General features: G+C 46.3%; 1 long non-coding RNA gene across 2 annotated transcripts; it reads left to right on the plus strand.

Moving 5' to 3' along the window:
- The first annotated feature begins 256 nt into the window (after positions 1-256).
- Positions 257-12,851, plus strand: LOC136559746 (uncharacterized). Of its 2 annotated transcripts, none has more exons than XR_010784045.1 (4): positions 257-373; positions 2,859-2,973; positions 9,828-9,907; positions 12,720-12,851. It is a non-coding gene; the product is annotated as an uncharacterized lncRNA (long non-coding RNA). The 2 variants fall into 2 exon arrangements; XR_010784044.1 differs by lacking the exon at positions 257-373 and adding an exon at positions 2,227-2,308.
- Positions 12,852-13,201: the final 350 nt, after the last annotated feature.

A 13,201-nucleotide genomic window follows, 5' to 3' on the forward strand; every position in this document is an offset into this window, starting at 1 on the left:
GTCTAATTAGCTAAATATTAAGACCACTTCAGTCAAAACCCTGGGCCTAGGCCATGCTGGGAATGGGGCAAGTGAGAATGTGGAAGATAACTTTAAAGCTAGGCTCTGTTTCTCAGAGCTCTTGAAAATTTCAGCCATGATGTGAATATCTCCATCATTAGAGAAGCTCTGGCATAGATAGATTTTTAAAAAGTTAGTACAATCTTCTCTTTATTGCTTCTTCATTCATCCCAAACCAGGAACACTGCCAGGGACTGCAGCTCCCCTCAGAATTCACTTGATCCTCCAACATGAGCAACCAAAGCCAAGAAGGATCTTTCACAGGTGTTTTTGGCTCTTTTTTTTGCTAAAAAACAGCTGGATGGCACTCAAGGTAAGGTGGTGATGCTGTGAGGGAATGGGAGGTGGCTGCTGCAGGGGTTGATAGCGTGGGGCATGTGGAATTTCCATAGAATCTCTTGAGCTGGAAGGGACACACATAGATCAGCAAACCACAGAATCCAAGGGTCATTGAGGTGAGAAAAGTGTTCCCAGCCCATGGAGTGCCAGCTGTGCCCAGTGCCCACCTTGTCCCCAGCCCAGAGCCCTGAGTGCCACCTCCAGCCCTTGCTGGGACACCTGCAGGGCTGGGCACTGCAAAGCTCCCTGGGCAGCCCCTGCCAAGGCCTGAGCACCCTTTGCATGCAGAAATTGCTGCTGCTGTCCAAGCTGAGCCTCCCCTGGCCCAGCTTGAGGCCCTTTGCCCTTGTCCTGTCCCTGTTCCCTGGGACCAGACCCTGATGTCCCCCAGGCTGCACCATCCTGTCAGGGAATTATGGCATAATAAAGACACCCCTGAGTCTCCTCAGAAGAGTCCAACTCCTTTTAACTCCCTTTTTTAGTTCCCAACAAGAGCAGGTAGGAATGAGCAGCTGTGTGAAAACAAGTGGGAGCACAAAGTCTGCAGCCAGGGATGCTTCCAGCTGGGAGCTGTGTCCAGAGAGCCACCAGTATTGGTTATAAAGGCAGGATGCCAGGGTGTGTGAGGCTGCAGGAGCTCAGTGGGCACCTGGTGTCCCCTCCCTGCTCCAGCAGGGCCATCCCAGAGGCCAGGGCACAGCATTGTGTGCACCCAGCTGTGGCCCAGCCCCAGGGAGGAGAGCCCCCAGGCTGTGTGGGCAATGTGCTCAGGGCTGGGCAGTGCCCAGGGCAGAAGTTGTGCCTCCTGTGCAGGGCAATTGCTGGGCTCAGGCCCTGCCCGTGGCTCTGGGGCCATTGCTGGGCCCCGGAGCAGAGCCTGGGCCCTGCTCTGCCCCTCCCTGCAGACACTCAGTCACATCCCACTGGCACTGCTGGCAGCATGGAATGATGGCATTGTAATCACCCATCCAGAAAAGCTTAGAGAGGCTTAGAAAAGCAAAGGATAAAAAGAAGCATCCTGTGGAAAAGCCTGAGCAGTGCAGTGGTGACACATCAGGTTATAAAACAGTTTGGGCAAAAGCATAAGCAAAACATCCCCATGCTGATTATACCCATTTTCAGCTAATCCCTCACTACTGAATAGATACCAGCTTGTAGCTAAGGAAACAGAGTCATCTGAGCTTTTGGCCCACAGCACATCCAGGGGAAACCTGTGTTTTATTCAGAGTCAGACTTTACTCCCTGCCTGCTTATTCAGGCTATTGCTTCTGCAGCTGAGAATTTTCAGTGAATAAATAAATTTTCATGATCTATTTAGTCCACTAGTGAAATTCTGTTGGAAAGTGTGTGCCTCACCTGTCTCCCACCTCCTCAACATCCAAATAAAGTGTTAGTGCAAGAGTGTGCTATGGCTCAAACAGGGTAGGGAAAGCCTGTAATGGTGAAAGAGAAAGGGAAAAGAAAATATGGGAATTAATAAGTGGTTTAAAGCTTCTGGGCAAAGTTATGGGCTCTCTGTTAGAGCAGGGCAGTGTGAGTCAGCTGTCTCCCAGTGACTCTGTCCAGGGCTATTTGGCCCCTTTCCTGTGGCTCATTTAGTTTATATTAGACATATCTCCCACAAATCACTTCTAGCATATCATCTTTTATAACAAAACCAGCATGAGACTACATGCAGTGTTGCTTTGAAACCTATTGAGGGTATTTGATAAATACTGAGAAAAATACCCATTCCATTTTCTGCATAATTATTCACTGCAAGGAATTTGTAGTTGGTTTTAGTAGGAAAAGGATTTTGCATATTACATATAATATTTTTCATATTATAGTGTGCCTGTGAGCTGCTGTGAGGGAGAAAAAGAGAACTCAAGGAGTTTTCTGTCACAGACTGTAAATGTGAAGTTAAAAGGTAATTAAACAAAAACTGGTTTGTAATCCTCGTTTCTGTTCCACAAAGGGACTTCTGTGTGCTGAGTTGTCAAGGGCAGACAGTCACCCTCCATGGGATCCCTTCCTTGCTCCTCTCACATCACATTAAATCATCACAGCCTATGGTATCCCATCAATGTATTTTGATGGTTTCACAGGATGTTTTCTATTAGGACAGGGAAAATCTTATCAAGAAGATGATATTCCATGAGGAGTCGCAACCCCTGTAGCTCATATCCCAAAACTCTGGACAAAGCATTTACACAACAGCCACATTGCCATTTTCACCCTCCACAAGTATTGTGATGTTCTTTTTTTGGTCTTTGTGGCTTCTTTACATCTAAGTTGGAGGCCAAAACCATTTACAAATGTGCCTGTTCCAAATGCAACATTATCAGATTGTTTTCTCTTCTGTTTTGTTTTCCTTTATTGTTTTTATTTTTTCTTTCCATCTTTAGTCTGGTGCTGCTGAGGGTGGTGAGTTCATGGCTCACATTTCCACAGCAGCATTTTTTTTTGTTCTCTTGCAGTGCAATCAAATAGCCCTGTCCTGAATAATTTCCTCATTTCTGCTTCATCTATGGATTTTCTGTAGCGGTACATCCATTTCCAAACCAAGCTCTATTCAAAATGCAACTGAGAGAGGTAATGTACCAACCTCTTCTGAAAACACTTTTTTTTTTCTTATAAACCCTTCTGCTCCTCACTGCTTTGCTGGCCTGTAATTGCCATTAATGGAAGTGTATTTCTTTAGCAGTGAAAGGAGAGAAAACCCAAATTTTCCTGTGTCCCCAGCTGAGTGTATGCCAGGTCCCTGCTGCTCCTTTTGGGGTGTGGGCTCTCCAGAAACACTTTCTGCTCTTCTGGGCAGTCCTCTGCCTCATGTGTGTGTGTGAGTAGGGACAGTTTATTCTCACAAGGAAAACAATGGGTTTTTCCATAGCTGATGCCACATTTTGGTTAGCAGTGAGAGAACTGGAAAAGGAATGGCACACATAATTACTGCTTTCTGCAGAAAGGGCTGAATTCAGACCTCACCCATGCTGTCCTGATGGAGAGAGAGTGCTCCACATGCTCTCCCCTCGGGCACAGCACCATTTCAAAGTGTGTGATGCAGTGCTGTTCCCTCAGAAAACACAGAAACCTCTGGGGATCCCAAGTGGTTTGACCTCTTTGCAAGCAGAGTTTCTGGTCTTGCAGTGTGGCTTCACCCTGTGTGGGCAACATTGTCAGCATGGCCACCCCATAATTATGTGGTTGCCTTTCTGGAACATGGCAGGCCCTTCCAGTTCTGTAGCATAACCCTATGTCAGGCTTTGGAACAGCTTGGAGATTCAAAAACCCAGAGATAAATTCAGAAAGCCTCAAAACCCAGCCAAACTGGGTTTTCCAAGGGTAAAAGTAAATTTAAATAAGAGTTTCCTTTTCCACATAAGTAAGAGGAAGACAGAAACTACAGAAACTATGTGGACCTGTGCTCTATATATGGAAAGGTAAATTTCTTGGTTGTATTTTCACCAAAATACAGGCACAAAGAAAGCTCAAAGATTCAGGCATGCTAAAGGCAAGGGACTATTCAGGATAGTCAATCATCTAAGAACTGGACAGGACAAGGGGAAAGGACCTCAAGCTGGGCCAGGGGAGGCTCAGCTTGGACAGCAGCAGCAATTTCTGCATGCAAAGGGTGCTCAGGCCTTGGCAGGGGCTGCCCAGGGAGCTTTGCAGTGCCCAGCCCTGCAGGTGGCACAGCAAGGGCTGGAGGTGGCACTCAGGGCTCTGGGCTGGGCACAAGGTGGGCACTGGGCACAGCTGGCACTCCATGGGCTGGCAGGGATTTTCCAGCCTCAGGGATTCTGGAATTCTATGAACCAGCAAGAGCAATTAATTAATTAATTAATTAATCCAGTTCTTTTTAGTATGGTTCTGTCAGACAGGGTTTGGGCTTGGATGGCCCAAAGAAGACCAGGGTAAGGAAGTTTGCTGACAGCACAAAGCTTGGCAGTGCCCCAGAACAGAGAACAAGTCAGAGATAGGATGAAGTTTAACAGTGAGCAATTCTTGCAGCAAGCAGGGATTTCTGCTGCAAACTCCAAAGCTCAGAAGGACAAAGGAAGAGAAAGGCTTGAACAGACCAGCAGATCTCCAGGGAGCTGGGAGCCCTGGGTGTGGCACGGCCACCTAATGGCAAACAGGAGTTTGGGGCAGGTCAGAAGTGACATTATCAGCACACAGGAAGAGATTAACACTCCCCACTGTGGATGGCCACAACCACCCATGGGCAGGGCTGCAGGGAAGCACTGCTGATGGTGCACAGCTTCTGAGAGGGCACTCAAGAGTCTGCAAACCAGACATGAGTGAACATGGATGGCACATCAGGAGGACTCTCAGCTGGAGAGGGATGCTTTGGGAGCAGCCTTCCAGCAGTAAATTGTAGCTCCACATTTCTCTTCACAGAGAAAAGCAAGGCACAGTTCTTCCCAAGGATTTCTGGGATTCACATTCTCTGAACCTCAGAGAAAGAAAACACAATTCTTATCTCATTTGCTGTGCCTGTGCTGTGCCAAAGTGGAATGCAATGTGGAGATTGTTTACCCAAAGTGAGGATGTTTTGTTTCCTTGGCCTATCAGGGCCAAGAGTGTGTGTGTGTTGAGACTGTCAGCTGACAGTCACAAGAATTCAGTGCAGAGTGTGCAAGGTGGGCAGGGTTGAGTGCTTGGCAGATTCAATTTTAGATGTATAGGATAATATAGTAGAATAAAGTAATTAATTAGCCTTCTGATATCAATGGAGTCCTCCTCATCATTCCTCCTTTGTGGACCCTCACAGCATTGATATAGTAAATGACCCAGCTGACCTCAGATGCATTCAGCAGTCTCAGTGAGGTGCTCAATCTCAGTGAGGTGCTTGACTGAGGATCTCAATCAAGGAGGTGCTTGGTGACATGGGATGTTTCCATCCTGTTCCCTGTTCTTCTCCTCTGCCTCCAGCCAGAGGTTCCAGCCTGCAGCGCTCTTTTACAAGCCAGCTCTTGCCCAAGACAAAAGGGATGTTATAGTAACAACAAGAGTGTGATTTCCCCTGACCAGAGCCATCCATCCCTGCAGGAAAACAGGGCTGGAAAAGCTCTGAAAGAGCTTCTGAAAAAATCAGTGTCAGGAGTTGGCATGAAATGAGTCCAACTGTATCACGCTGCATTCAAAGCCACATCTTATTAAATCATTCAGGACGAAGGACTGGAAACAGGGGCAGCTTGCCAAGTTATTCAGCAGATGTACAGTCACAGCTGGTCAGCAGCTTTCTAAAATTAACACAGTCATCTAACACAGATTTTCTTCATGACCAAGGCAAGTTTTTAATAGATTCTGGAAACAAAATGTTGTCTGGTAACATTTCTCCTAATTCTAAGGCAGTAAATTATCTTTGTGATACTGCTTTTCAATTCCTTCTGTGTTTTCTATTGGAGTTCAGAATTTTTATTTTCTTTTAAAAATGCTGATCACCTTCACTTGCCCTTAGAAGAGTGAAGGCCATGCTAATGTCTGTCTCCTTGTAAAAGCCTGGTTTCTAGGGAATTATTTCAAGAAGTTTGGAGGCAATTTAAGTACAGTTCAAAATTTTTTTCTGATCTGGACGAGTTAACTTTTGTCACTTTATTTTTTATGCAGGATGTAACAACTCACTGGTGCTCACTTTGCTTCCCTACCTGCTCTTCACTACCCTGTTTTATGAAGTTTAGCTTTCATGTCCTCTAGACTTGAGAGAAGGTGAGGCATTAGGAAGCCAAGGAAATTACTATACTTGCCAATACACTCTTACAAGAGGAGAGGCAAATATTGAGAGTGAACTCCCAGTCCCTTCAACATTAGAATGAAGTCAGGTGCTTGTTGTTGGCTGCAGCCCTGCCAAAGGTACCTCATGGTTCTGGAAGCAAGGGCAGTCCATACCAGTTGTCACACAATCATAGAATCCCAGAACCCCAGGGTCCCTGAGGCTGGAAAATCCCTGCCAGCCCATGGAGTCCCAGCTGTGCCCAGTGCCCACCTTGTCCCCAGCCCAGAGCACTGAGTGCCACCTCCAGCCCTTGCTGGGACACCTGCAGGGCTGGGCACTGCAAAGCTCCCTGGGCAGCCCCTGCCAAGGCCTGAGCACCCTTTGCATGCAGAAATTGCTGCTGCTGTCCAAGCTGAGCCTCCCCTGGCCCAGCTTGAGGCCCTTTGCCCTTGTCCTGTCCCTGTTCCCTGGCAGCACAGCCCGGCCCCCCCTGGCTGTCCCCTCCTGGCAGGGAGTTGTGCAGAGCCACAAGGGCCCCCTGAGCCTCCTTTGCTCCAGGCTCAGCCCCTTCCCAGCTCCCTCAGCCCCTCCTGGGGCTCCAGCCCTTTCCCCAGCTCCGTTCCCTGCCCTGGACACGCTCCAGCCCCTCCAGGGCTCTCTGGCCAGGAGGGCCCAGAGCTGGACACAGCCCTCAGGTCCCTCAGCAGGGCCAGCCCAGGGGACAGGCCCTGCCCTGGGCCTGTGGCCACCCCATGGCTGGCACAGCCAGGGGCCATTGGCCTCGTGCCCCCTGGGCACCCCTGGGCTCCTGTCCAGCCCTGGCACAGCCCCCAGGGCCTTTCCCCAGGGGCCCTTTCCAGCCCCTCTGCCCAGCCTGGAGCTGCAGGGCCTGGGCTGAGCCAGGGCAGGACCCAGCACTTGGCCTTGGTGAACCTCAGCCCATGGATCCAGCCTGTCCTGAGCCCTCTTCAGATCCCTCCAGCACAGCCACACTCCAGCCAGCCTGGTGCTGTCTGTGAAGTTACTGAGGGCACCCTTGGTAACTCTCACACTCAAATCTGCTCCTTGCACCCACATTCTGGTTTTGGCTCTTAGATATTGTGCAGTTTTTATGCTTCCCAGGCAGTGTGGGTTGCAAACAAAACATATCATTTTGGAAAGGTTTTGCCCCACCCAAAGCCAGGCTGAGGCTGGTGGCAAACAGAGCTTTGCAGAGGAAATGTGGTGTTGTGTTCCCAGCTCTGCCCAGGGCTCAGCTGATCCTGTGTTTCAGAGCACAGATTCCAATAACGGGAATGAAGCAGCACATCAGTCATCAGGCTCTTTCTTTTAGCACTGTTAGCAGTTACACCACAAAAGGCAAATGAACAGAAAGAGGCATTCAGCTGGGGCTAGCTGAGTCTTGGTCTTTTGTCTGGAAAATCCTTAACATCCTCATTGAGGACAGGAGTAACAAATTAAAAACTTTTGTGTGCTTGCCCCTCCGAATCAGCGCGTGTCAGTGACCCTGGGAGCCTGGATAAAGGAAAAGGGAGCTGTGGGCTGGGCTTTACCATTCATTAAGGTAAAGTCATTTACTCTTCTTTACACAGGCTTGAAAAGGGCTGCCCATTGCAACAGTGCTTGGGGCATGGATCTGGACACAGCAGGGGTGGAGGAATGGTGCTGCCATGTCCTGCTTTGGGAATGGCTTTGAGTCCTGTGCTGAAAGCAGAAAGCTATGAAAAACATCTTATTTTCTTTAGGTGTGCATGGAGAATCCACTCCAACTCAAAATTAAACAGTGAATGGGATGTTTTACCCCTCTTCAGGATGCTTGGTGTTTGCAGGTGTTTGGTTACAAGCAGTCAAAGCCAAACCTTTCCTGGTAGCAACAGGGAGGGACCAATGGCCCCTGACCCCAGACTGCAGCTGGGGGGTTCAGGGTGGGAGTGGGCTAGCACACCTTCCATGGAATCACACAGTCACACAGTCCTTATGGCTGGAAAAGGTCTCCAAGGTCTCTAACCTTTGATGGCACATCACCATGCCCACTAAGCCAGCAGCCCCAGGACAGACCCCAGGAGGGTTTAGGAACCTCCCTGAAAGAGGCCATGAATGAGGGACCAGTGCAAGACTGAATAGAAGAGATGGGAAAGCTTCCTGTGAAGCAAAACTCAAATACCTTCCTTTGAAGGTAACTCCAATTCATGTTTGACAGGTAAACTCAAATTTCTATTTGACAGGAAAAATAGTGTTTTTCTGTTTTCAATTTTCTGTGTTGTTGTGGCTGAGGAAACAAACCCCTGTGCACAGAAACAAGCTGCACGTGGGAGGTGCTGCCTGATAACGTGGTCAAAGCCCAGCAGTTTTGCTCTTGCTTTCTGTGGGAGGTTGCAGGGGCTGTGATGGTTTTGTGGAAGGCACTGCTCCATTCAGGAGCCATGAACTCAAGCTTTAGAGTTTCACAAGTGGCAGGGTCTCTTTTTTAATCACTGCTTTTATGTCTTGGGAAACAGTGCTGTGTAGAATGGAGTTCTTATTTCTCTTGGCTTTCCTGACATCTACCCTGATTGAATGTCTGTTTGTTTCACTCCTGTCAGGATAAAATCTCTTGGTTTTGGCAGATTCCCCATGCTGGAATTCACTTTTGCAGCTGATACGTTAATGGCGCATGGCTGCAAATCGATTTTGTAAAACATTTTACTTAAAATGCCAGGATAATAATTTACCCTGCTTGTCATTAGATCTCTTTTTGCTCAGGCACTCCCTGCACTTCTTGAGCTGTGGATGTGAAATAAGGCTCAGTGAAATTGGGCAGGATGTGAGCTGCAGCATTAGTTATACAAGGTGTTAGTACCCAAACCCATCATTTGGGAAGTTTCAGTGCCTCTCCTTCATAAGGTGCTGTTACACATGTTCACTACATGAACACAGGCACCTTTGTGGAAAATGTTCTTCAGTAGACCCACAATCTGTGACTGTCGAATAAATTCACTTGTGAACTGATTCTGTGTAAAAAGGGAGTCTTATACTCATTTATCACAATGAAAGGAATTCCTTAAGCACTATGGAAAACAGCCACCTACAATTATCACTCAGTAATTTAAAATGCCAGTTGCTTTCCTTTCTGACACAGAAAATATATGTCTATGCGTGCAGTAAAGGTAGTTAATGATCACATGCTGCATTAACAGGATGGGAAAATTAATCCCATCCAATATAAAAGTATAAATATCATTAGCTGAACCAAGATGAATGTGACGTTCTTGGTGAGTGAGTCTATTTTTGGGAAATCACGGGGTTGGAATAAGATTAAAATAAAAAAAGGTGACACTTGGCTCTTCTAACTAACTGTGAAATACTCCCCTTTCCACTAAAAGGTTGCAACTTGTTCCTTTCCTAAAGCCTCTGATTTAGCCTCTCTATAATTTCAGCCTGAGAAGAACTTCAGGGTTGAAGGAGATCCTCTGACTGCAAACCATGGAGTGACAGGACAAGGGGGAGTAGGTCTAGATCAGCTATTAGGAACAAATCCTTCCCTGGCAGGGTGGGCAGGCCCTGGCACAAGGTGCCCGGAGCAGCTGGGGCTGCCCCTGGATCCCTGGCAGTGCCCAAGGCCAGGCTGGACAGGGCTTGGAGCAGCCTGGGACAGTGGAAGGTGTCCCTGCCATGGCAGGGGTGGAATGAGATGAGCTTTAAGGTCCCTTCTGTGATTCTATGTAACCAATGTTGCTTATTTTCACAGAACAAGTTTACAAAGCAGCTCAGCTTGTGCCACCCTTAACATTTCCCCTGACCTCTGAGACTACTTAAACTTCTCATAAGGTAAAATTCATTTGGTTGGACATAGCCAAAGCTGTTGTTTATCTCATGGAATATTTTAAAAGCCAATCTGTTCCCTCTGTTGGTGTATTTTTACTCTGATTTAAATAGACACAGAACAAAACACTTGTGGTCTGTGTGTTTAATGGGCTGTGTGTTTAAAGATCCTGCCCTGCCTTTTCTGGTCCTACCAAAGCTGCTGATGGCAGCCTGAATATCCTTTTGCAGCTTCTGTTTTCATTATAAATCTTCCTGCTAATGAACAAGGCTGTTCCTCAGAGTTTATTTAAGCAGGAGAAATGCTGGTTGCATTTGAAACTATTTCACCATTATGATTTTAAGCCCCCAGGTATTTTGCACAAGGAAAAGACACTTTGCAAAGCTTGATCCAAGCAGCCAGGGTCAGAGATCTCCTCCTGGAGGCTCTGACTCCTGATGCACGTTGGCATTTGGCTGCTGAGGCAGCAGCAGAGTCAGGGAACCCATTCTAGCACATGTGGTCAGAACAAGGGCTAATTCATCCCCAGGAATAACTTTGAACTGACACAGAAAGTCAGCACTTCTTGCTGCTCAGGGAAGCCAGCTAATTCTTCCCAGGCCTTATTTTTAGCTGGAGATAACCATGGGCTGTTAAACACCCAGAGAAGCTGCTAGAAGCCCTGTGGCACCAGGAGAGCCCTGCTGCAGCAGCTCTGTGTTCCATATGGGCCTCCACATCTGCCTCCCCATGCCCATTCCTATGGGGACTACACCTGCAAAACAGCCCCCATGGCATGGAGATAATAAAGTGGGGTTTGAAAGAAGCCAGAGAAGAACCTTTCTGAGGTAACAGATACCATATGTGTACATATATATATATATATGTGATTTTCTTTGCTGCTGCCAAGCAGACAAGGACAGGAGGCAAACCCACCTATGCTCCCCTTGGGGAGAAGGGTTCAGCAAATCCCAGGCAGGATTTGGCCCACTGATGTGTTTGGATACAGTAAGTGGCAGATCTTAGGTGGAGAAAAATGTTCTTTAATCAGTATCTTTTACTTTATCACCATTAACTCTGTCATGCTAATACACTGTTACTGATTAAAGCTCCTGAGCTTCCCTGTAATAGTCCTGAATTACTGTCAGGATAATGAGATTTCCATTTTTTCCATTTCTAAATGTCCTGTTCGTGCCATCCAAATCACATCTGCATTCATGTACGTACCCAACTGGAATTATTCTCCCTTCCTGCATCAAAAATACCACACCACACTCAGCTGGAACCAGCTTTCCCCTGGTTTAGTGCTTGCTTTAGGACTATTATTATCAGCCCTGGGTTATTGCTGCTGTGTATTCAAACAGGCATTGAAGGACATTTGCAACTCTTGGTGCACAAGGCTGAGCTCTGAGGGACATGGGATACTGGGTGACACCAGATAAATTATTTGTGCTTATTAATCATGTCTAATAAATCCTCCTTGCACCAAGGGTGCTCCTACAGTAGTGATAATCACACCCAGTGATGCTTGGGCATGAAAATCAAATTGCTGCTGTAGAAAGAATTGTTTCCAGCCGGGACAGAGGCAACAGACAATGGCAGTGCCACCAGAAAAGAGAGAGCAACAAAGGGAATGATGCCCAGGAGGTCTGACAGTGAAGCCACCACACTGGCAGTGGCATTTGATACAGCCCTGTGACAATCCCCAGCTCCAAATCTGGACTCCAGCACAGCCCATCTTACAAGAGTTGTTTCAGCCACCTACAGCTTGTTTTAGGGTGAGGCTGTGTGGTGTTGTGAGGTCCTCAGGACGAGGTGAGAGATGAGAATTTGACTCCAAGTTCTCAGAAAGCTGGTTTATTAATTCATGATATTATGTTATATTAAAAAAAAGTGATATACTAAAACTATACTAAAGAAAGAGAAAGGATACATCAGAAGGTTAGAAAGGCATGAATAATGAAAGCTCGTGACTGACTCCTCAGAGTCCAACACAGCTGGTGATTATTGGTCTTAAATTAAAAGGATTTCACATGTTTGGATAAACAATCTCCAGACCACATTCCAGAGGAGCAAAACATGGAGAAACTGAGGCTGCTCATCTTCCCAGGAGAAGAAATCCTGGCGAAGGAATTTTTCAGAAAATATCAAAGTGACAAGGCTGCTGTGTTAACTGAGCTTTGGGTGACCTCTCATGATGCCATCTCCACAATCTGCATTTTAATCCAAAAACACAGGACAGCCTCTCCCTTTGCTGGCTGCCAGGTCACCTGGGTGTCACAGCACCCTCCAGGACAAAGCCCAAGCTTTGGCTGACTTGAGGGACTTCAGATTTCATTTTGTTCCAGCTGTCTCATTCCAAACCAAGAGCAAAACTAATATTTAGAATTGTATTATTATCAGTGAAAAGATTGACAAACATATGTTGTGTACATATTGACATCTACTTTGTGCAAACAACATGAATCTTGGTGACAAGAATCTTACACCTTGTTCATGCCCTTAGGTTGTCCTGGAGCTTCATTATTCAGGCCCCTGTTCCACTGTTCCTCTTGTATAACTTCAGGTACTCTATTGAAATCAACTTGAATTTGTATGGTTCTCTCATTAGAATATGTGAAGACAAAGCATAAAAGATCAAACCAATCTCTTAAAAACCCAGCAAAGTACCAGTTAACAATCGTTCCTTGGCATGAAAGTAAAATCACATTATGATCTGGAAGAAGAAGAAAGTGCAAATAGGATTTCAGTGGATAAATACAATGGTTACCATTCTCATGCAAGAGTAAAATTCCAGGAACAGCTAAGTACAAATTAGTATTCTTTTCTTCCATCTAGAAGTACTTACAGCCAAAGAAGTGGATCCTGCAAACAGAACACATTAGATCCTTCTGGGCTCCCACTGATGGTTTCCCAAAGAAGAAAAGATTAAATTAATGGCACAAACATGGGGAAGCTCTAAAGGCATCAATAAACACACAATATACTATTTTTTGCAGTTATTTTTAGATCAAAATTTATTTTCTAATACAACTCCTGAACTTGCTTCAAAGGTATGTGATGAGATGAATTCCAGGGAAAGAGCAGAACAACAGAAGTTTTCAGCCCAGGTAAGCTAAAGTTAAGGTAAAATCTATTTGCAATACCTACTGCTAAGCAATTAAGTGTTCAGCATGACTCTCATTTATTGAACAATTTTAGAGATTGAGAACTGAGGAGAAAAGGAGAAATCACAGCAAAATGTGTTTGCTCTGATTTCTGATGTATTAAACATTAAAAAGATGGTGGTTGTTATTAATGACATGGAAGCTTTCCCTAGC

Source organism: Molothrus aeneus, chromosome 8 (assembly GCF_037042795.1).
Source record: "Molothrus aeneus isolate 106 chromosome 8, BPBGC_Maene_1.0, whole genome shotgun sequence".
Classification (NCBI taxonomy): Eukaryota; Metazoa; Chordata; class Aves; order Passeriformes; family Icteridae; genus Molothrus; species Molothrus aeneus.